The sequence below is a fragment of the Miscanthus floridulus genome, chromosome 13 (genome assembly GCF_019320115.1).
Source record: "Miscanthus floridulus cultivar M001 chromosome 13, ASM1932011v1, whole genome shotgun sequence".
NCBI lineage: Eukaryota > Viridiplantae > Streptophyta > Magnoliopsida > Poales > Poaceae > Miscanthus > Miscanthus floridulus.
In genome coordinates, this window is record NC_089592.1 from 7,983,029 (window position 1) to 8,007,646 (window position 24,618).

At 45.0% G+C, this 24,618-nt stretch overlaps 1 pseudogene; it reads right to left on the reverse strand.

The window, feature by feature from the left end:
- Nucleotides 1-15,342: 15,342 nt before the first annotated feature.
- Nucleotides 15,343-16,830, reverse strand: LOC136502139 (uncharacterized; annotated as a pseudogene).
- Nucleotides 16,831-24,618: the final 7,788 nt, after the last annotated feature.

Here is a 24,618-nt window from a genome sequence, read left to right on the forward strand (position 1 = left end):
CCTGCATGGTTTTCTAGTCAAGGTTGTGGCGGAGTACTTCCACTTGCCTGGCAACAATGTAGAACTCCCCGTGGACTTCCACGACATGTACAGACTACTATAGGAACAAGACCTTGACATCGCCCAAGTCACCTTGTTCTCTATGTAAGTGATGAATTGCGAGTTTCACATATCACCTGCCTTTGAATCGGTCAAGACTACTTATATATGCCATGATGGCTTGTCCTTGCAGGTTGATGGCCTATATATCCAAGGAACTAAAACTTGATGTTATCTATCTATCTCCAATGCATATTGCTCAAAGAGTCATCATTGGTTACCACCTAGATGACAATCATCCAACCATGAAAGACTTGACCAAGCGACAGAGAGAGGCGCACAAGAAGAAACTGATGGACAATGAGAAGTTGAACATTTCAAGGTACATACTAGGAGCAATGAAGAAGATCAGGGGAAATGGGTGTATCGTAGCTGCCTACCACTTTGGGTAAGTCGAAGACATGCCTATAGAGATAAGTGGGTAGCTAGCTAGTATTATTATTTCTCGTCGTAACCTGTATTTTGTTTCAATGGCGTAGCCAAGGCCTCGAGGGTCACTGGGTTGCATTTATCATCTACCCTCAGGATGGCAGGGCCTGCGTATTTGATTCGTTGAGAGTGCCAAACTTAAAAGGGTACAAGGCCTTTGAAGATTGCCTCAGAGTGTAAGTGACTGAACTATCTTCTCATATGCGTTCTAATGCCCTGCCTAATACTAGTACATTTTGTATAGCGCTTATAAGGAGTACGTGAAGGATCCTGAATGCTATGATTGAAGAACAGAGCATTTTAAGGCTAAGCATAAGAACCGCATCAAAATCAGACACAACTTTCTGGTAAGTATTTGAAAGGTTTAATTGTGCTTTCCGTTCATATGCGTTCTAATGCCTGTGTTGTAATGCTTGTGTATCGATCATGCAGTGTGCCAAACAACCGGTAGGATCACAAACCTGTGGCTTCTACGCCTGTGAGTACCTGAGGGAGTGCAAGCAGTACAGCAGTAGTTGGAGGGTGCTCAAGAATGGATTAAACTGGTGGAGAGACGTGCAGAGCACCCAACAATCCTTCAAGCAGACAAAGGCGGACATATGTAAGTTTGTCTTAGACAAATGCATGCTTGAAGGGGGCACGTTCTTCAATGAGAACAGCCCACTAGCGATTTTACCGGAGTACGAGAGGCTGAGGAAATGGCCCACGATGATGCGTCCGCAGGATTACTCCTCAGCGCATGTATAACGACTTTAATATGTAAATGTAATGAATTAACGATGACAAGAACGACTAAGTGAATGTATATATATATGTATATTATCTCATGTGTAATGTCTGCATAGTTTTTAAGTTTAATCTGTGAAATCTGGATGTGATTTGAATTTGAATTTATACGCTTGCTGTATTTTTTTTTAATTCAGGAAATAATTTACCGAGGCGGGCAAATAATAAAGCCCGTCACGGCTAATGAACATAACCACGGCAGGCCACAAAATGTGTCCGCCGCGGTAAAAGCATTTACCACGGCGGGCGGTATAACGTTACCGCCGTGGTTAAGCCACGATTTACCGTGGCCTCTAGGCCGCGCGCGGACGGCTTTGCCCGCCGTGGGAAACCAAAAACGCCCACCTCCAGTAAAGTTTGTGTAGTAGTGAGAGTTGACTGGACGCAGGCACCCAGCGTTTGGTCACTTTTCACTCAGCGTCCGGTCACAACCAGACAGCTCCAATTGATCAAATGAACTGACCGAACTCACCCTTCATCGTCTGGTCACAACCAGACCAGCGTCCGGTCAGTCATTTGACCCTCCATTCACTTCCAACACGAAATCATATGTGAATGAAGTTTGCTCCAATTGATCTTAGGGCTACTCCGGAGCTACCTAGTGCTAGATTTGACAAGTGTGCACCCCACCTAACCCACTAGACTCACCTAGGTCAAGCTACTAGTCCATACCCCCCTTAATAGTATGGCCAAAGGAAAAACAAAGTCCTAAACTACTCTAAGTGTCTCTTCAACACCAAACGACACTTAGAACTAGTCCATCCTTAACCTTATCGTCCATCCTTTGAAAACCAAAATGATTTCCATCATCAGGGGCATGACACCATGATTGCCCAATCAATTGCTATTACCATGACCTAACTTAAATTGTCTCTGCAAAACACACGTTAGTCATAGTAATCTCGTATTGTCATTAATCACCGAAACCCAACTAGGGGCCTAGATGCTTTTAGAGCACATGAAGGCTCATGCTTAAAGAAAAAGAGAAAGAAAGAATGAATAAAGATAGCCATGTCTCAAAATAATAAGTTATAGAGAGAGATTATATCTACAAAAGGAGTATGTATCCCCCATATATATCCACACACATGAACATCTTGATCTAAGAGTATGACATTTTTTCCATGGATCCTTGTTTTGACTTTATAATATACATAATGCAAGTATGCTTTCATGTTTATCCCTTCCTGAGCTCCACATAAACCTTTTAGAATTAGGATGAAACAAAAGAAGGCAAAACAATGATATGCCTTGGTAAGGAATCATACACCATTTAGCGGTTTGAGAGTACCATTTGAGGAGTATAAGTGTACTATGCTTTTCTTGTGAAACTTTAAGAACTCCATGTAGCTAAGATGAGAATTTGGGGAGATAACTTAGCTTTGAGAACTGTTCCACTTTTCAACCGCTCAAGGATATATGTTAGACAATGCCACATATCCCACCTGTATAAGGAATGTTTTGGAATAGCCTTCATGTTAGCTATATATTTTAAGATGTTAGGTTCATGTTTACTTTATCTTTACTCGAGGATGAGCAAAGAACAAGTGTGGGGGAGCTTGTTGACGGTCTCTACAGCAAAAATAAACCATCAATTTAGCTTGCATTTATCCTTAAAATCAATCACCAACATAGGAAATAGAGGATTAAACTAACGAATTCCACAAGTCTTGGTGAATATTTGCATGTAGGCTGATTTATGCAGAAAACGTCAGAAAATCACGATGATCTGCAAAGGAACCGACCCCACTAGCCTCACATCCACTGTTGGAGACTTACCACCAAAGATCGATGACAGAGGAGACTAGAGGGGGCCGGCCGATCCCCCCTTAGGTCGGCCAACCTGTGGCCCCCTCCTGTTAGCCTCCGCTCCGACATGGACTCCACAGACCTTGAGGATCAATCCCCACCGTGCTTCGAAGTCAGTTTGCATTAGAGAGTCGAGATGGAGCCATGCCATTGATTCATGGGCCCATAGGGTGTTGTGTGACCTCTATAAAAGGACCCCCAGACCCCCCTCCAGAAGGCATCGCAATTGAAGAGAAGAATAATCCTTTAGATTAGGATCTATTCTTTGTACATAGAAAATAGTGAGTTAGAGAGTAAGGAAAGAGTTTGTAGGAAGTACCAGGCTTGTCAGCGCTATCTCTACAACTTGTACCTTGGCGGATTCCAGGTCTATTCGAGCCTGCATTCGAGATAACTCTGGTAATTGATTTTTTATTTAAAGTAGTTTTGTGCTTTCGTGTTCATCAGGATCACAACTCGTTTGAGTGTTTTAATCTTTGTTAAGCTCCTGGGTTAAAGTAGAAATCGTTAGTGTAAGCGTGGTGCTACTCTTGGTTACTTATGGCTGCCTCCTGCATTCTAGAACGTGTGGTAGACCACGTGAGTGACAGTTATGTTGGTCCTTTGTAACCCACCTCCCGTCTGTAGGACTAGCAGGGCATGGTTGTGACAGAAGAGGCATATTTAGCTATGCTCTTCCTTAGTAATGTCCCCAGGTAAACACTAGAATACAACGCTAACTTAAGTTAGAAGTTAAAAGCCTTAGAAGTCCTCTCTACACTCTTATTTATTCGTAACCTTATTGCTATCCCTGGTTAAGTTAGTTCGAAGCTAATCTCACACGTTTCTCTGTGGATATGATAACTCATAATACTCATTCGAAAAGTTACTACGATATTCGTGCGCTTGTGGATTTTTCTGCGTGCCACCACAGGTGTCAATAGACATGCGTCTATACCAGAAAGTTACTACAGACGCGTGATAAGAACACGCATGTGTAACCGGAGGTTACTGCAGACGTGTCTTGACCTTATCACAGACACATCTCTGAAACACGCATCTGTAGTATACGGTTACTACAGACGCGTCTTTGCTCCCACCAGTCTGTGTTAAACCTAATCACAGACGTGCGTTTGTATGTCTCAGTCGCATGTTGGTAACACGCATCTGTGTTATATGCTTATTACAGATGCGTTATTATAGACACGTTGAAGCGCGTCTATGATGACCATGAACGCGCGTCTGTGATGTGCTTTTTTTACATAGTGAGTACTGATGCGTTAGGGAAGCCCTGACTAGCTCGGATATAGGAGTATACTAGATGAATGCCCCGCGTGTTGCCGCGAGATTTGTATGGATCACCACTATATAGGAATGTGCACAATATATAGAGAAATCAAAGAAAATACAAAAGCTATCTTATCTTATCCGTGTTGCTGTGGGAATTATGTTGTATGGTATATGAGAAAATTTACCTAGGAAGAATGGATAGTACCATCTAATAACACCCTAGTGTGTTGCCGTTAGATTTAAGGGATAAATATCAATTTGGATATACAATTAATAATAATGTGAGTATGATAAAAAGTAACAATTATTTTATAGGTCTATTTTTAAAAGACCACTGTACAAAATTATCACCATTTAGTCAAAAATAAGACAGGCGAAAAAAATAGTTATGAAACTTGACAATACTTTGGCTGTCATTAGGCATTGGAGCTTACGTATCTACATGCGTCAGACTAATGTATACTTCTAAGTAGAAACATGATAGTTAGCAGAGTTCATATGGAGCCTACTCATATAAAAAGTAAAAATACCTCCACAACATATATAGTTCAAAAATAAAAACATATGTGAGGGATTGAGGGCCCACAATCCATCCGCTCCCCTAAGAAAATGCGTAGGGATGGCAACGGGGTGGATTCGGATTGGGTGGAGTCCTATGCACCCAAACCCAAAACCCAAAACCGTCCCGAACACCGATTCGAGTGATAATCCATGCCCATAAATAAACCCGTGGATCCCCGAAACCCGATTGGATACCCGAAACCCGCTTTGTATGGCAACGTAGTAAGAGCAATAAGGACTTTCTATAAACATATGTATGATATCTATACATATTCACATGTATAAACAAGAGGCAATAAATAGTAAATAATTTCATGAGTCAACTTAGAATAAATTTAATAGTCTAAGTAAACAAGTTATTATTAGTATATTGTAAAACATAAATGTTAATTCCAAATGATTTATTTCAGGTATCCATTGGGTATCCACGAGTGGGAAACCAAACCCAAAACCGAACCCGATAGGTTTCGGGGCCCCGAACCAGAAAACCATGGGTGAAAAATCCCCACCGAACCCGAACCCGCTAGACCCGAAACCGCCCCATTGCCATCCCTAAAAATGCAACCATACCAGGCACCATGCGCAGATGGCTTCTTATCCACTCGTCCCTTATCTCCTGCATCGTATCCGCCGCTTCTCCTCTGATTACTACCGCACCTCTCCATTCCACTTTCCTCAATGTCTGTTGCCGGTCCTTAACTCATATTTCTAACCGCCAACCCTCACAAAAAATCTGCTAAAAAGAACACCAAACTTAGAATTAGGTCTTATACCTAATGAATTCCATGAGTTTTGGTGATTTACCATTTTGCAGGAGGACATGTCGGGATAACACAAGAAATGTGCCAAAAGTACACAAAGAACATAGCAAGACAAACATCCGGCATGAGCCCAAGGGGTGAAGGCCCACTTACCAAGCAAATCAGGGCCCTGTCATATGGAGAAGAAAAGGCCAAATCCAAAGCAAACCACCTCCAATCCAAGTCAAACTTCATAGACCCAATCAAGAAGCCCACAAGAGGTCGCCCACCAAAATTGGGCTCGATCAGAGTCCATTTGGGGCGACCGCACCCCTAGTGTGGCCGCACCCCTAGCGGGCCCTTTTGGTCTCAACTTTTGCGGGTCGCCTCTTACCGCCTCTGTATGGTCGGTTGTGGTGGTTTGGAGGTAAAATAAATTCTCAGGAAGGCGGTGTGCTCACAAATATGGAAGGAATCAGGGAATATTCTAAGAATACTCCCCTCCTCTCCACCTATAAAAGGAGGCCTCCCCTCCTCATTCCAAACAACAACACACAAGGAGCAAGAGCAACACCACATTTGAGAATAAGAGCTTCACTCCATGGGCTTAGGCGCTAGATAACTAGTAGACTTGGCTAGGGAGAGATGTGAGGGAGAGTACAGGGAAGCACCGGACCTATTGGCAGTCTCCCCGAGCTTGTACCTCGAAGAACACATGCGCCTCAACGGAACTTTTTTGCTAAGTGAGTGTTCAAAATTTTTATGGAATTAAGTCTTTGATTAGTTAAGCTTTTCTCTTACTTGTTTGTGGGTTTGTCGTCCGCTCTCATAGCGGATACTCTAGTAGAGGGCCCTGATAAAGACGGATAACCCTATGCGATGCTAGAGTAGTAGTCGGTAGCATTGACATGGTGTCTAGGCTAGAGGCTACCTTCGTTTGCCTCGTTCCCCACGGTTGAGGGGTAGGCGGCAGGTGGTGACAGCCTTGTCCATCCCTTGTAATCCCCCACGTTTGGGTTCAGCATAGAGCTGCAGGTCGGCATCACTTGGCAGACCAGGTGCAATCCGGTGCCCAAAGTAAGCAAGTAGAAGTAGAGTTTATCTATCCATAGACCCTAAAACCATAGAAATCTGTCCCAACCTCTGCCAACTCTATCCTTGTGTTGTCCTTGGACGAACTAGCTAGAAAAATACCTCTATTCCATGTGGAAAATACGAAACCCTGAATACTTCCGGGTGAAGTGCTACAACGGTATATCCATGCGCTTGTGGATTCCTTCTGCATTCGTTAAGAAATACAAACAACGTCTCGGCGAAGAGCCTTAACCTCATGGCGGCTGAGAGGAGGGGGCAGTCATAGCCATGCACTTGTTGGGGTCAGAGAGCGTTGAGCTCGAGCAAACCAAGAGGACACAGATGAAGACCTCATCGGAGGAGGCAGGTTGTGGGGCGGCGTCCAAGGATGGACGACGAACACCAGACGGTGTTACATGGCCTTGGTCTCCCATGTGCTGGCCCTAGCTTCATTCTCCCTGGTCATGGCCTCTACTCCCGCAGCCTCCTCGGCCTCCCCCGAGGCCCTTGATGCAGGTTCCATCTTGGGGATGGTCGCAGTCCTTGGCTAAGCAGCTCGACCTCATCGGTGTCCCCCGTGGCTCCCGCTACAGGTGTCGTTCCAGGGATAGCGGCGGTCCTCGTGGATGACTAGCTCAGCATTGTAGTTGCAAGGAAAATGGACCCTATGGGCCATTAAGTTTGAATTTTGGTGTTTGATGAACAACATAACCATTTGGACTAATGTCAGTTGCTAGTATACAAGATATAGTTCAAATGGATGCAAGGTGGACTTCGACATAGGCAAAGTGGTGATCCAGATGATCAACACCTCAATCAAGACATTAGAAGCCATATTGAAGATCTGCAAGACATGTTAGAAGTCTAAGACATCAAGTAGTCGAAGCCTGGATGCAAAGACACAAACAAAATTGAAGCCACTGAAGTCGAGACAAAAAGGTGGATGAATTGGAATTGTCTCATGATTTTGGATCTACTCAAATTGTCATGACATCAGCTCAAAGCTATGTAGCTTTCCATTAGCTTTCAAAAAAGTCCAAGATCATCAAAATTGGAGTTCAGAGCCAAAAGTTATGCCCAAAATACGAAAGCGTGACATGCTGAAAACAGCGTATGGTCCGACGCTAGTGGTCCGACGCCCTCATCTTTGGTCCAACGCTCACTGAATGAAATGAATAGTGGCTCCATATGATCTGATGCTAATGGTCCGATGCTCACCTTTTGGTTCGACGCTCCCAGAAAAGGTTGTAACGGCTAGTTCTGACACAAGGAGCCATTATGAGACACCGAACCCTAGCAAATGGTCCGACGATCATGCATCGAACGGTCCGACTGTCACGTAGAAAGCTGTGCGCTGTCTCCAACGGCTATATCTTGTTGGGGAGGCTATAAATAAGCCCCCAACTATCCAAGAGAGGTGTGGAGGAGCAAGAAACTTGTGAGGGGTGTTGCTACACCATTTTAGTGATCTCCATTTGCATAGTGCTTAGTGCTACACATGGTGATTAGTGTAGGTGCTTTGCGAAGTGCTTAGGCTAGTTAGACCACCGCTAAATGCGCTTGCTCTAGGTTTAGGCCTAGTGTTAGTGAGGTTTGCATACCTCTTGCTCATAAGGTGCTTGTGCGCACCGTTGTTCTACACCGGAGGGGCTTGTAGTCTTGCAAGACCACACCAACCGTGTTTGTGGTGTGGCTGCCACCGTGTACCGGAGGGAACAAGGCCCGCGGTGGTTTGGCCGGAAGCTCGATAGTGAAGACGGTGGGGAGGGGTCTGGGAGAGGCCATCTCAGAGACCCATTTGCGCGTGGTGAAGGCCTAGGGGCTATCCGCTGAGTTACCCGACCGGGAGCCACGAGCAATCCACTAGAGTTGCCTTTCATGATCTCCCACGGGGAATAGGCACAAGAACCCCTCACAAGTACCTTGATTGGGGGTGGACACAATCACCAAATCCCCTCACCAATCAACAAATCACCAACCATCTAGGTGACGGTAATCACCAAGAGTAATAAGAAATCCACAATCACAATCACCACCTGGTGCCACCAATTTTGCGATCTCAAATGCACACACTAGGGTTTCTCCCAAATCCTCTCTCAAATGAGCACCAAGCTTTGGAGAAGGAGAGGAGAAGGAGGAGATGTTCTTCACACTCTCAAGATCAACACTTCAAGCTCTCAAGATCTCTCTTCGGATGAGCACCAAGATTGGAGAGAAAGAGAGGAGAGGGAAGAACTTGCTCTTCACTTTTCTTGTTCTCTTATTAGAAGAATGGAAGAGGTGAGAGAAAGGAGTAGGGGCGGCCAACTTAAAGGCTCCCCAGCCATAGCCCCCTTACCTACCAGCTGGCCAGCCTCTCAACGGGTGGAAACGGCGATAGGCAATGGGCGGCCAGCCAAGCAGCGCCCTCTCTCACACTAGCATGTGGCCCCTCTGCTTCAACGGCTAAACATGCGCTTCTCACAGGTGAGCATGTGCTCCTTCTCGCGTCAGTACGCAGGAACGGCAACAGAAAATGGACGAGCAGAGATGACAGCAAAGGGCACCATGCTTGCTCTCTCCCTCAGGCAAAGTGGCAGGCGCGGGCCAACAACCGATCGACAGTGCACAACAGTCACTGGCACAGTGCTGCTTCCCCTCTCACGTGAAGTCAACAGCGGCAGCAGACTACTCTCCCTCTCACGTGCTTTCTCTCTCTCTAGTCCACCACTCACTATTCCTAACCAAGAAATTCCTATTGAGGAGGGAGAATTGTTGGTTCATTGCTGGTTGAGCAATCGCTCAACCAGAGCACCTACCACCGGCACATTTGCCGGTTGAACAAGAAATTCTTGTTAGACTCCACAACATGTCCAAACCAAGTGCTATCTCTTCCCAAAGTTACCAAACTAATTTTAGTACTTGAGATAGGTTTTCACAAAGAATTTTCCTAGGCTTTCTCATGCATCTCGCCATGTCACTAAGCGCAAAGTATATGCAAATGAGGCTCACACTTAGTGGCACTAGATAACCATTGCAATTAAAGATTTCTCTTCTTTATTGTACGGTTATCTATCCAAAATTTGATCATGAACTCTATTGCGTCTTGACTGGCAAAACAAATACCCTATTTTATATCTTTGCCTTGAGCCCACATGGTTTTGTTTTTCTCTTTCTTCTTTTCCAAATGTAGAGCAATTTATCATCAATTTGGCCATCACCATCACATTTGAGTGCTATCTATCTCCACCTTTGTGTGAACCAACCTATCTCATACATCACTTAGAGCAAGAGGTTAGTTCACTTAGGTTTCATCAATTATCTAAAACCAAACTAGGGCTTTCAATCTCCCCTTTTTGGTAATTAATGACAACCTTCACAAAGATATGAATTAAATTCAATTTTGGATTTTAGTTGCTTGCCCAAGCAATTATAACCATATGAAAAGAATTGGACAATTTCCACAATCCTGATTTGGTAATATTAGCTCCCCCTACAAATGTGCTAGTGTGTTTGGATTAAAGCTTGCACATATGCATGGATGTGAATTGTGGGAGAGTAATAACTACCAAATGATGCTAAGGTGTAAAGAATAGACCTTTGAAGCATGATACCAATCAGAGTGCACATTTACAACCATCCTTAGCGCCATGGTTAGCTAGATACATCAAAAACACTATATACCTCATAAGATCAACATTATAAGCAAGGTACTAGTACCACTTAGAAAAACACATTATATCTAGCTACCACCTATGTATGCTAGTCATCAAATCATCATACAATCTCTATAACTAGCATACACCACACAAGCATGGATATCAAATTTAAAAACTTGTGCAAATGCAAGCAAGCACATGAATATGCACATATCAAATGCAACAAACAAGTTCATGAGCTTGCTCTCCGTACTTTTGTGCTTCAAAATTTTTCTTGACCCCCTTCAATTCTTCAATGTCCACCATGATCCATCTCTTGATCCATTGTCCACCATGATCCATCTCTTGATCCATCTCTTCTCCTATCTTTGTGACTAATCTCTCCCCCTTTGTCATCTATTTCCACAAAAGGTGTGCACCAATTTGATGTAGGTTGAGGTAGTCATATTGAAATCAATGGAGATGATCACTTAAGGTTGAGGATCACGTGCTCATATGGTTCAATGTAGGCAACTTGCATAAGTGATCTAACTCAGTTTGAACCAATGACAAGCTTCTTCACTCATCTTTCAATGGTTATCTTGCCAATGTTGATACTTGATTGCTCATTTTCTAGATCAAACACTAGGTTCACAAGCTCACAAACAAGTCATATGTTTACCACTAGATCAATCAAACATAGAAGCAATAGTTGTACCATATAAACTCAAATTCATTTGATTTTCATGAATGAACACTAAATATGTCTATATGCTCTAGCAAGTCCTTAGCAACATATGAATGCACATTGCTTTGTTGGAGGAGAGGCATGTCATATAATATGGGGTGCATCAACTCATGTTGGAGAAGTCAAGTATGTTCAATTCATTCCTAAGCTTGCAAAACATTTTCTCATCAAGTGGCTTGGTGAATATATTGGCAAGTTGATCATCGGTGCCCACACTCTCAATTTTGATATCCCCTTTTGATTGATGATCTCTAATGAAGTGATGGCGGATATCAATGTGCTTTGTTCTTGAATGTTGAACCAGGTTGGTGGCAATCTTAATGGCACTCTCATTATCACATAGCAACGGCGCTTGTCCAAATTTGATTATGAAGTCAAGCAAAGTAGCCTTCATCCACAACAATTGTGCACAACAACTACCGGCCGAGATATATTCTGCTTCGGCGGTTGAAAGTGCAACACTATTTTGCTTCATTGATGACCATGATACTAGTGATCTTCCAAGAAATTGACATGTGCCCGATGTGCTCTTTCTATCCACCTTGCATCCCGCATAGTCCGAGTCCAAATATCCAATCAACTCAAATTGTGACCCCTTGGGATACCAAAGTACAACTTTGTGTATGCTTCAAATACCTCAATATTCTCTTTCAAATACTCAATATTTCTTTGTTGCCTTCAAAATGAGCTTTCTACTTCGGTAAGCGGCTTGAAATCAATCATAGTACACTACATACACCACTATCAACTCAAATCCATTACCTTGATGACGGTCCACATAGGATCGTAGTGCTTCTTCAATGAAGTCAGGATAACTTCTCCAATCTACATTCAGCCATCTGTAAATCTTCAAAATCATTGTTACCATTATGTATCACATAGATTGAGTCTTTGCCTATCTTCTTGGTGAAGAGAGTGGTGTCAACCTTACCCATCTTGAACCCTTTAGAGAGTAGGAAATCCCTCAATCTCTCATACCATGCTCTAGATGCTTGCTTCAAACCATATAATGCTTTCTTCAACTTGTAAACATGGTTGGGCTTTTTGTCATCTTCAAATCCCAGGGGTTACTCAACATACACCAACTCATTGATATATCCATTCAAGAATGCACTCTTCACATCCATTGGATAGAGCTTGATGTTGTGGGCACAAGCATAAGCTAATAAGATTCTAATTGCTTCCAATCTTGCAAACGGGGCAAATGTTTCACCAAAGTCAAGACCTTCAACTTGAGTGTAACCTTGTGCTACCAATCTTGCTTTGTTCCTCACCACTATGCCATCTTGATCTTGCTTGTTTCTAAACACCCACTTGGTACCAATCACATTATAGTTCTTTGGCCTCTCAACCAATTCCCAAACTTGGTTCCTTGTAAAGTTGTTTAGCTCTTCATGCATAGCATTAACCCAATCAACATCCATCAAAGCATCTTCTATTTTGGTTGGCTCAAAGGATGACACAAATGAGTAGTGCTCACAAAAGGATGTCAACCTTGATCTTGTTTGCACACCTCTACTAAAGTCACCAACAATTTGGTCTAATGGATGATCTCTTGCAATGTGAACCAATTGGAGAACTTGAGCTTGATTACTAGCACTTGCTTGGTCACTAGATTGATTTGCTTGAGATGAACTAGCCACTTGTTGGACTTGATCTTGATCATGAGAACCACTAGCTTGCACGTTGGATGGAGGGAGCACTTGATTTTTGTCATCATCAACATCAATCACCTCTCTAGGCCAAATATCACCAACATCCATGTTCTTCATTGCATTGATCAATTGAGTGCCTCTCACATCATCTAAGTTTTCATTCTCATCTTGAGAGCCATTGGTTTCATCAAACTCAACATCATGCACTTCTTCCACTATCTTTTTTGTGTTGTTCCAAACTCTATATGCTTTGCTTGTAGTAGAGTAACCAAGTAGGAACCCTTCATCATATTTCTTCTCAAACTTGCTCAATCTAGTGCCTTTCTTGAGAATATAGCATTTGCAACAAAACACTCTAAAGTATGCAATGTTGGGCTTTCTTCCATTCAATAGCTCATATGATGTCTTCTCCAATTACCGGTGACAATAGAGTCGGTTGCTACAATAGCAAGCCATGTTGATTGCTTCCGCCCAAAATGAACCACTCACATTGTACTCACTAAGCATAGACCTTGCCATATCAATCAATATTCTATTCTTCCTCTCAACAAGGCCAATTGATTGTGGAGTGTACTTGGCCAAGAATTGATTCTTGATTCCAAACTCATCACATAGCTCATCAATTCTTGTGTTCTTGAACTCACTTCCATTGTCACTTCTCACTTTCTTGATTCTAGTATCAAACTCATTTTGACTTCTCTTGACAAATGACTTGAATACATCAAATACTACACAAGGGCGCCGTAAGAACCAAGCACAAGAGAGGATCCATAAGCCACGAGTAACCCACTAGAGCTGCCTTTCATGATCTCCCATGGGGAATAGGCACAAGAACCCCTCACAAGCACCTTGATTAGGGGCGGACACAATCACCAAATCTGCCACCAGTCAACAAATCACCAAACGTCTAGGTGATGGTAATCACCAAGAGTAATAAGAAATCCACAATCACAATCACCACCTAGTGCCACCAATTTTGCGATCTCAAATGCACACACTAGGGTTCCTCCCAAATCCTCTCTCAAATGAGCACCAAGCTTTGGAGAAGGAGAGGAGAAGGAGGAGATGTTCTTCACACTCTCAAGATCAACACTTCGAGCTCTCAAGATCTCTCTTAGGATGAGCACCAAGATTGGAGAGAAAGAGAGGAGAGGGAAGAACTTGCTCTTCACTTTTTTTGTTCTCTCGTTAGAAGAATGGAAGAGGTGAGAGAAAGGAGAAGGGGCAGCCAACTTAAAGGCTCCCCAGCCGCAGCCCCCTTACCTACCAGCCGGCCAGCCTCTCAACGGGTGGAAACGGCGACAGGCAATGGGCGGCCAGCCAAGCAGCGCCCTCTCTCACACTAGCATGTGGCCCCTCCTCTTCAATGGCTAAACACGTGCTTCTCACGGGCGAGCACGTGCTCCTACTCGTGTCCGTACGCAGGAACGGCGACGGAAAATGGACGAGCAGAGATAGCAACACATCTAGCAAACCCTTAGTTGTACATCTATATAGATTATTTCTTGCATATGTTTTGACTAGGTTGTTTTAGAGGCTATAGTTTAGAAATAGTTTTTAAGTTGCCTAATTCACTCCCCTCTTAGGTGTCACGGTCCGTTCAGTAGTGATGCAGCCGGGGCTCCAGGAAGAGATCCTCATGGCCGAGCAACTCGACGTTGTAGAGATGCAGTCGGGGAGCCAGGAAGAATTGAGGCTGATCTAGATGCGAGTTTTCATTTTATAGGGAGGAGATTAGGTTACGGGTGAAGCGCAAGGGACGTGCAGAAGGCGAAGCACAATCCTTCCTGGCTCGGGATGCGGAGTTTTCAAATCCGAACGTGGAGAAGGCGAAGTGCAGGGGAGGATCCATAGGGGGCTGGGGGGCTCCAGCACCCCTATAGCTGGTGCATCAATGAAAATATGGGGAGGGTGAGGGAGAAGAAGAGGTGGAGGAAAGAAGAAAAATGGCGAGAGAGAAAGAAGAAGAAACTAGCCTTCCCTTCAATCATGTTCTGCATCCGCCACTGGAAGGGACACACGTAATGGCTTCATGTGATAGCTTTGTTCCATGGACGATGTCCACGGGACCCGCACAACAGGGCGCAAAGCAGACCGCACACTCGAGGCGCCAGTTCCACGCAAATACACGCGGAGTAGCGTGGATGGCTAACCGTACATGAACAGCATCCAAGGGTGCTCTGCGCGCTCCGATCCATCATTATCATATAATAACAAGTAGAGGAGTATTTTACTTTCACTCAGACAAGCACCGGTACCGTATGGGATGGCAAGTTGTATAGCCAGCCATATAGTAATAAATAATAACGCGGGCGATTAACATCTACTAATTGGCAGCACAAAGTTGTTTCATATCTCAAACAGTAGACATCTGCATGTTACAAGTAATGGAGCACCTCATTACATTACAATAATGGCCCCGTTCGGCTGGCAGAATCTTGGCTGAAACTGGCTGGTTGTGTGAGAGAGAAACACTGTTTGGCTGAATGGATGAACAGTACCGTGTGAGGGGCACCAATGAATCCAAAAACTGGACACCACACTAGGTAGCTTACATCACCGTACGAATCAGGAGAACAGTTGAGCCTTGTAACACTCGGCTGTAGGGCAACTAACACACACACCTACCTACCTCATTCAACTTCTCCTTGCACTTACTCGGGTAGTGGCTCTCCTTGCACTAGCACATTTTTCTCTCTCCATCCAGCCATTGTAGCTATCGAGGACTATGCTGCTGCTGCAGCAGCAGCATGGCAAAAAGTGGGAAAAGTCAAGTGCTGTTTCAGAGCTTGACTTTTCCACCTCAAACCTTGCAAAACCATGTTTACCGAACCAATCCATTTCATATTCCGCCAGCTCTGGCTGACACGAAAAACAATTGACCGCGCCTAATTGTATTGTCTCCACCACTTGTTGTATGCTACTAGCATTTCTATACTCTGTTGCATCTCCGATGATTTCGAGTGCATAACTATCTTGTGTCCCAGTCACAGCATGAGGCGTGAAGGCAGCTGTCAGCACCACAGGTGGCTTCCAACCTCTGTTTTTGCTTTTTCCGGACTCATGAAATGAGCTACGTGTTTTGGACTGTAGAGCTGATATATAGCACTGGAAACCCAAAACAATAATTTGCTCTGGGAATATATCTGCTAACTCTGATGAGACGTTGTTGTTAGCACAAAGTCCGTGCCTGCTTCCTTTGCAGCATGCTGGGGCTGGGCGAGCAATTTGTGTGTGCTTGATATGCCATTCTTGAATGCCCTCCCACAGAGGCCCATGCAAATGGGCAATGTCTTGTAAATTAGATAGTAGGGTGAGTTCTCCCATTGCATATTCAACAGCAAGTTTGAATTGAGATGCTAGTAATTGCAAGCCTTTTATAGCAATCTCAACTAAGTCTGTGCTTTCTGTTAGTCGTAGGATCAACCCCAGACAGAAACATCTCAGCCACTGTGCTATCCTCATAACGGTATGCTAGCAATGCCTCCACGCCACGCTCATCAGAATACGTGGGCTTGATGTAGAGATGTCGTAGCAGGTTTCCTTGCTTCGAATAATAAGTGAGAGTTTTCCCTTCAAGGAGATGCCTAACAATAGGGTTGCAAAAGGTGTAGTGGTGAAGTGAACAACCAGACTCCAAGTCCCTCACAAACCTTCCGGAACAATCTGCATACCATTCAAATCTTCCAACATCAACTGTGCTCAAGCCAGCACAATTAAACCATCGCTTGCGGGAGCTCTTCCTGGACGGCTGGCCGGGAGGCATCGCTTGCTGCTTGTGCTTGTCCAGCAGCTCCATGGCCTCGACGTAGGCACGCTTGATATTCTTCCTGCGCTGGAGCAAGGAGAGGTGTCTGATGGGCAGCTCCATGGCCCTCTCAAGTGCAAACTCCAGCTCGCTGACTGCCATCTCGAGCCTCTCCGTCAAGTGCCCTTGGGACGCCTTCTCCTCGCGTCTGCCCAAAGGAAAGGAGACGCCTCTGCTCACGGTCTCCTGAACAAGTGCTGAACACACCATCTCTGCCATGAAGTTGCTACTCGCTAGCTGTAGGGATATGATTCGACCAACCTGCTGATCAGGACACAAAACAACAGCAGGGGTTATACTCCAATTTGACGCACACAAGTACCGAAGTACCTACTAGATAAATATATATACTAGCTGTAAATCTGTAATATGGAGGAGTGCATGTTTTTCATGCTTAATTGGGTTACCGGCCGATGCATATGCATGGAATATAATCCTTATTACCTTAGCTCTCCTCTAGATCATGCGTCAGCTTCCCTGCAGGCTGAGCACCAACCGAAGAGATGGAGGAGGGATCACCAACAGATATCAATGAAGCCGCACACACTGCTGTGTTCCTTATTACTGAGAGTCGACGAACTGTGCCATGTATATGTCTATGCCTATCTGTATATATATAGAAGCGAAAATTTATGGAGGGGACTTTCTTGCTCTGTGTACAGTAGTGTGAACCAAGGTTTTTTTTATCGGCCGATATTCACCGAAATTTCCGAAATTTCCTTTCTATCCACAGGGTCCGATAAAATTTGACATCGGCCAAATTTTTCCCTTCTTTCCTGCTCTCACACAGACAACCCAAATTCAGCCGTGCGACGGTCCCACACTATAATGTTTTATTCTTGTTTTTATCGGTGAACAAGTGATGTTTAATAGCTTAGGAATAGTTTCAAGTCAAATTCTACGAAATTTTTTTAAAACAATTTGAATTTTTTTTTGAATTTGGTCTGATATTTCCGATATATCTTGCTTATCCTGTTTATCTATGACCTCCGATAAATTTTTATTTCCGATAATGAAAACCTTGGTGTGAACCTGCACAAACAAGTGGAGCTGGAAAATTCAAGGAAGGGATGCTGAGGATCCTACTTGGCACTGATGATATATAGCGCATCTCAAGTGCAATTTTAGAAGAGGAGTATATGATAGACTCATGGGTCATGAACCTTTGGCAAGAGGTCCTTCAGCTGGCTTCTACTATAGACTTTTCTGAAGAAGAAGATTCTTTAATTTGGACTTTTAACTCTAGTGGCATATATTCTTCTCAATCCCTTTATAGAGTCATAAACTTTAGAGGGGTGAAACCTATTCATGTGTCAGCTGTTTGGAGTCTCAAAATCCCCCTAGAGTTCACTTTTTTTCTCTGGTTGCTTTCTAAGAATAAGGTTTTAACCAGAGATAATTTATGAAGAAGGAAAAAAGATGACCCCTCCTGTCTTTTTTGCTGTGACCAGGAATCTGCTGATCATCTATTTTTTGGGTGTGTGGTTGCTAAGCAACTTTGGATATGTATCTCTGAGATTTTAGATAGAAATGTTGGCATGAATTTTATGTCAATAGGACAAATGTGTCTTAGTAACAATCATTTTCTAGTTGACAAATCAGGGAACTATTTGGATGAGTGTGCAGTCCCTCGGCCCCCTTGCTCTCTCAATTTCGGCAATGCTCCAAGGCTGGAACTTACTCTGTCCAATCGAGAGAAGACCGGAGTTCAATTCCAAGCTGGAAAGACTCGGAATGCTGGCAACCATTCCTCAAAGGTTGACTGGCTGAACCAGGTGGAGGGTGAATGGAATAGATTCATGTACAAGACGGCGTTGGATTGGAAGGAGTTCCTAGTTGAAGTGGCTGATCTTCTGGTGGACGTTTCTGCGCAAGGTGTTGCGGATAAAGGGAAATGGATTAGTCTCTTCCAGTTTGGCCCTGTTCGCTTGTCTTACGAGCCTATTTCAGTGAACGATCAATGTTTTTCTCTCACAATAAATCAACGAACAGTACTTTCAGTCCATGACTTTTCAGCAAAGCGAATAGGGCCATTGTTAGTTGCTGTTAGTCAGTTGCTTAAAGGTGGAGGTGGTGGAGTTTTTTTTTGTGTATGGGTGATGAACATCGAATGCTTTAAACTGTTTTATGATCTTTGTGATAATGCAATGATCGGGGCGATTTAGCGCTGAAACTAAAAAAAAATGATATATAGCGCATAGCGGAGGGATCGGAGCTCTGCACGTACGTACTCTGCATTCTGAATATGATTTCTCAATGCGACGACGATCGTAAACTTGTACGACAATGTGTTGTCATGCATGTACTGTACTCCCTCGGTGCCAAAAAAGTGTATTTCAGATTTGATCAGAGTTAAACTATTTAAAGTTTGACTAAATTTATATAAATAGTGTCAGTAATTATGATTTGATGTTATCAAGATATGTCTAATAATACTTATTTTATATCATCATTGTTATTTGATTTAGCGCTGTAGCTAAGAGTGTACACTTTTGGACAGAGGTTCTGCATTTTTCCATCCAGTTTAGTACTGTTGGGCTGACTGAGGTGTCCCCAGCCATGGACGAGCTCGAAAGCTCAAGGAAATGCAGAGGCAGCTTCCCGTGCCTTGCTAGGGTGCTACAAGATGTCAGTTGCACTATCTGAAAGCAATGACTTGCAAGGCCGGCCAAGTCTTCGTCTAGCCGTCGCCACTCTGCATGCCGGGGTATATGTTACTAAAAGCCAACAACCAAAAGTTCACAAAGGAGCTAGCTGTCATTCTTTTTTTTAAGGAGAATAAATTCTCTGCTTTTAAGAAAGCAAGATAGCATAACAATACTGGGGATGCCAGTGTCAACGACGCACTCAAACAGGAAGCTAAATCAGACAAACTAAATCTCAAAGACATCAGTAGGCGCCACACCGCTAGGCTTGAAACTCTTCGTCCAAGGTGACTTCCTTCACATGAGTCATCTTCTCCCTACCCGGTTCCTATAACAGAATATGAGAACACATGGCTGATATGTGCCCATGAGGTTCATGTGTGATGAGTGATAGTCAACGAGCGTAGCGTCTTGGGTTGAGTTTGGAAACTAACCAAGGCATGAGTTGGGTTGTGCAACATGTCTCTTGGCTTGTGGTGCGCAAGTGTGGAGCTCGGAGGCGGTGATCGACGGCGAAGGTGAAGGTCTTGCGGGTTCGTGCCGATGGACCGGGAGCAGTGAAGGACGGATGCTGGGCTTGGACCGAGGGACCGGAGAGGCTGGGTGATCGACTGCGGTGGCTGACACCTGGGGACATCGATAAGTGCAAGTGTACATGGAGGAGTGACCGTGTTGACCAAGTCAAGACGGCGGACGGGCAAGTCGAGCGGAGGCTCTGGAAGACTTGATGGCCGGGCGATCGAGGACAACGGTGACACGTGTCGAGCGGTTTCCGGGTTTGGGCCTCAAAACCCGGGTGCAGTTCCGGTGGGAATCGGAGGCGGTATGTGGCGTCATCGCGAGGCTTGTGTCAAGGCGAAGCTAAGTCAAGAAGGGCGCGTGGCTGTCGGATCAGCAGATGTCGAGTTGGACCATAATACCCTTCGGGTTAGGTGGTTCGCTCTAAATATCTAGGGGCACTTTGGGGATGTGTAATAGGCTCCATAAATAAGAGATGGCTGCCCCCAAACCATCTCACCACTCCAGTTTTCTTTCTTCATTTTAGGCTTTCCCCTCCTAGCTGCTATAGAGGTCCGTAGAGAAAAATTCATCTGTGTAAACTCCAGTGAATCCTTGTGTCGGGAAGTGAGGCCCTTACCTCACGTTGTCCTCCGGGATTCAATTTCTGTGTCTGTGATTTTGTTCTTCTCTGTTTGGAGTTCTTTGTTTCCCGTTTTTTCCACTCTCCCCCGTTCTTGCTTCGATCTGTTTGATTCGAGCTTTTAGGGTGTTCTTGGCCGGTTAGATTCGTGCAAGGACATGTGTTGATGCTTCCCTATGAGTGAATTCGATTGAATCAACACGAGCACGAAGAATCGAGCCAATTTTCATTTTGGGGGAAAACTGTGTTCTTGGCCAAGATCTGCAATTCACGGAGGTAGCGTTGGAATTGGCCCATGATATCCTAGAGTTAGCTTACCTCCTCCATGGTGATTGCATGTGCAAAGTTTCAGAGCGAATCGTTTTTATTTGTTCGAGTTTCGTTTGAATTTCCTCTTGCCCCTTCTTCTGCTCTTCATGCTCTGTCCTCTAGTCGGGCATTTTAGCGTGGACACCGGTGATCCACCGGTGCAGGGTGGGTCAGTACAGCGCTACTCCAGGCCGTAGCCCCTACAGCCATGTCAGGCACATCGCCACCGGTGCCAAGTGCAGCCTCTCCCTCTATCTCTGTCGATCGCTCTCGCTCTATCTGTCTCCCTGTCGCGCGAGTCTTCCGGTTCCTTCATCAGTCGTTTCAGTTCAGGTTTTCAGAGTTCATGTCACTGCTTTCTCTCTCCCTCCTCTCTCTCGTTCTCTGGTTCTGGGAGCGTCGGTCTCTGCCTCTATCGATCAGTCTTGGCCTAGGGCTCGGTTCTCCCTCTAGTTGCTCTTTAGCGCAGCGGTGTCCAATTCTCATCTGCGCTTGCTCTTTTGGTCCGTCGCCCAGGCCAAAGGGTTGCTCGCTCGTTCTTTTTCCTCTTCGGTTGGGCACTAGTGCAATCAGTGGTGCACCGGTCAGGTCTCTTGTTTGGGATTCTAGTGATTCCTGAGCTCTTCTCTGTTCCAGTGCTTGCCAGCATGAGCAGCCCCACGCTGTGCGTCTCTCTCTCTCTCTGTTTTGTCTTCTAGCCTGGAATTTCCGGCCTCCGCCCCTGGAATTTCCGGCCCGTCCTGCTATTTTGTTCTGTTTCTTCCACGTTCGTGCTCCGTTTTGAGTTCTATCTTTTGCATTAGTTTTCCACCGATCCAAGGAAGCTTTCTCAATACTCTTGTCACCAGTATGACTCGGGTATTTTGAATCGGGAACTCGCTTCTTCTCTATAGGAGTGGAGTTCTCATTTTTCGGATCTTCGGCTCACAAGTGTTTCTTAGCTGTTCGTGTGGGTCCCACTATGTTCCTAGGAAACATCTAGCCAGCAGTCGGCTCGAGGGCATCACGGGTTTCTTGTCTTGCTTTTGGCAGTGATTTTGGGACAGCAGCCTAAAGTTTTGAAACAAAATTTATGGCTCCCATTCACCCCCTCCCTCTGGTCATCGTTTTCGGTCCTTCAATTGGTATCAGAGCCGGTTAAGTTTCATTCCACCTTATATGGTTCTTGATTCGCGACATGGAGCGTGGTTTAGGCAGACCGTTGTTCTTCTATGGAACAAATTACCCATATTGGAAGATCTGTAAGTCTGCGCATCTCCGAAAACATCAGCTCGCGGGATTTGGGAGATTTGTGAGGATCCAGATTACATGGTGCTTGCTGCTCATATCGATCAGGAGCAGATGGATCAGCACTGAGGCAAATAGCAAGGCTCGTAATGCAATTTTTCTTGCCTGTCGCTTTCTGAGTTTGATCGAGTTTCTCACCTCGCTACGGCTTGAGAGATCTGGCAGACCCTTGAAAGGTATCATGAGGGGACTTCCCAGGTCAAGACCAGACTCTTTGAGACGTACCGACGTGAGTATGAGAACTTTATTCAGTTGCCTAGAGAGTCTGTCGATTCTATGTTCTCTCGCTTCCAGTCAATCGTGAACAAGATGCGGGCAAATAAGCCTGCAGCTACCCTATGATGATCATAAGAGGGCTCTCAAGTTACTACATGCCCTAGATCGGGAGGGTTTGGGATGTGAAAGTCTCTGCGATCATTGAGTCATCCAACTATGAGACACTCACCGTGGATGAGCTATTCAGCAAGCTCAAGTCCACCGAGATTGATCACCAGACTCGAGCCAAGCTCGAGAATCCTTTTGCACCGACTATGGCTTTGATCTCAGGTACTGGTGGTTCAAGTTCTTTGGCTAACCTTTCACAAGCTTCTTTCACTTTGTCTTCTTTGGTCTCTGTCATAGAGGAGCAGATGGAGGCACTTGGGGATGACGAGCTGGCAGTTGATCATCAGCTGGTTCTCATGGTTCCACAACAACCGCATGAACCGCCAGTAAGGTGGCAACAAGGAGGGCTGCTTCCACTATGGCGACCCTGACCACTTCATCGCCAACTGCCCCAAGAAGAACAAGCACTCCTCCAGCAAGCATGACGCCGGCAAGCGCAAGGACAAGCGCGAGAACACATTCAGGCAAGCACAAGTCCAAGGGAAGGTTCGATAAGGAGTCGATCAAGCGCAAGTACCTCAAGAAGTCCAAGGCCTAGGAGCATGCCTTCTTTGCTTTCCTTAGCAACCTCGACATCGACTCCGGCTATGAGCACGCTTCTTCCTCTTCGAGCGACGACAAGTCTGAGAGGAAGGTCGAGGAGAAGATGAACGGGTTGTGCTTCTTCACCGTATCCACCCATGGAGGCTTCTGCACCATGGCGCTTGGTGACAAGGTGGAGACCGGCAAGGACGAGGTTCTTGGTGATGACAACGCTTCTCAGGTATCACTTTGAATGCTTCTTTGCTTAGCCAAGATAAGTTGCTTAAGCACGCTGCTCGTGATAGGAAGGAGTATAAGGACAAACTAGATGTTGTGCTTAAGGAGCTTGAGTTTGCTAAGTCTGTTGTGGTTGTATCTGAGGAGGTTGAGTGCGATGCTTGTGCCTTCCACATGTCTAACTTTGCAGCCTTGCAAAGCAAGTATGCCTCTCTGTTAGACGAGCTTGAGGAGGTGAAGGCTAGGCCTATCTTGTTGGGTGCGTGCAATTCTGCTTGGGCTTGCAATCTGAGCTAGCAGAGAAGGTTGCCAAGATCGTTTTGCTTGAGAAGGCTAGCTCAGATAGCACAGGTGTTGATAAGAGTGCGCTTTGTGAGGGCTTGGAGCTGGAGCTTGAGTCCTGTAGGCACGACAAGATGAGAACCGAGGAAGAAACCACATACCTTCGGACCATCTTGAGCTAGGTGTCTTGCAGTGAGCCATAGTTGGGCATGATGGTCAACCAATTTAGGAGGGGAATTGGTGGACTGAGAGTAGGCTTTGCTTTAGGTGAGAAGGGCGAAAATATCTATGGCAAGGTTGGTGAGTGTAGTGGCTTGAAACCAAGTGAGAAACCTACCACCACTCCCATGTTGACCAAAATCACTCCACCTAAGCCCACTTTGCCTACCATCAAAGATGGAGTGTTTGAAGAACCTCCAAAAGCTTCACCTCAGAAACAAGTATGGATTCCAGCCTCGACCCCATGCAACACAAGGAGTACATCACATTCGGGGATAACAGCAAAGGTAAGGTGGTCTCCCATGGTATCATTCGGGTCAATGGGAGTTCTGTCCTCAATGATGTTGCTTTGGTCTCTAATTTGCATTTCAATTTGCTTTCAGTTTTGCAACTCCTTGAGGACGATTTCGAAGTGCGCTTTAAGAAAGGCCCGTCTTGAGTTCTTGATTATTAGGGGAATCTTGTTTGTCGGATTTTCCCATTTGGCCAAGTTTTTTAGATGATTTTTCACGCTCTTTTGGCTCTTCTCGATGTTTGGTAGCCGGATCTTCCTCAGAGCTTTGGAAGTGGCATAGGAGACTAGGCCATTTGAGTTTTGACCTACTAACTAGGTTGATCTCACTTTGTATAATCCAAGGATTGCCCAAATTGAAATTTGAGAAAGATTTGGTTTGCCACCCATGTCGTCATGGTAAGATGGTGGCTGCTTCTCACCCCCCTCCCCCCGGTAAACCAAGTGATGACAAAGCGACCCAGTGAGGTATTCTTGGGTGTTCTTTATGGAGGCTAAGGATGAGGCATTTTCTTTGGTTTGAGACTTGATTCGTCGGTTGCAAACTGAGATGCCAAAGAATGCCATAAGAGCTATATGCGGTGACAATGCAACCGAGTTCAAAAACTCTTAGTTTGAAACCTTCTATGCTTCCTTGGGTCTCGAACACCTGTTTTCCTCGCCTTATGTTCCTCAGCAAAACGGTGTTGTTGAGCGCAAAAATCA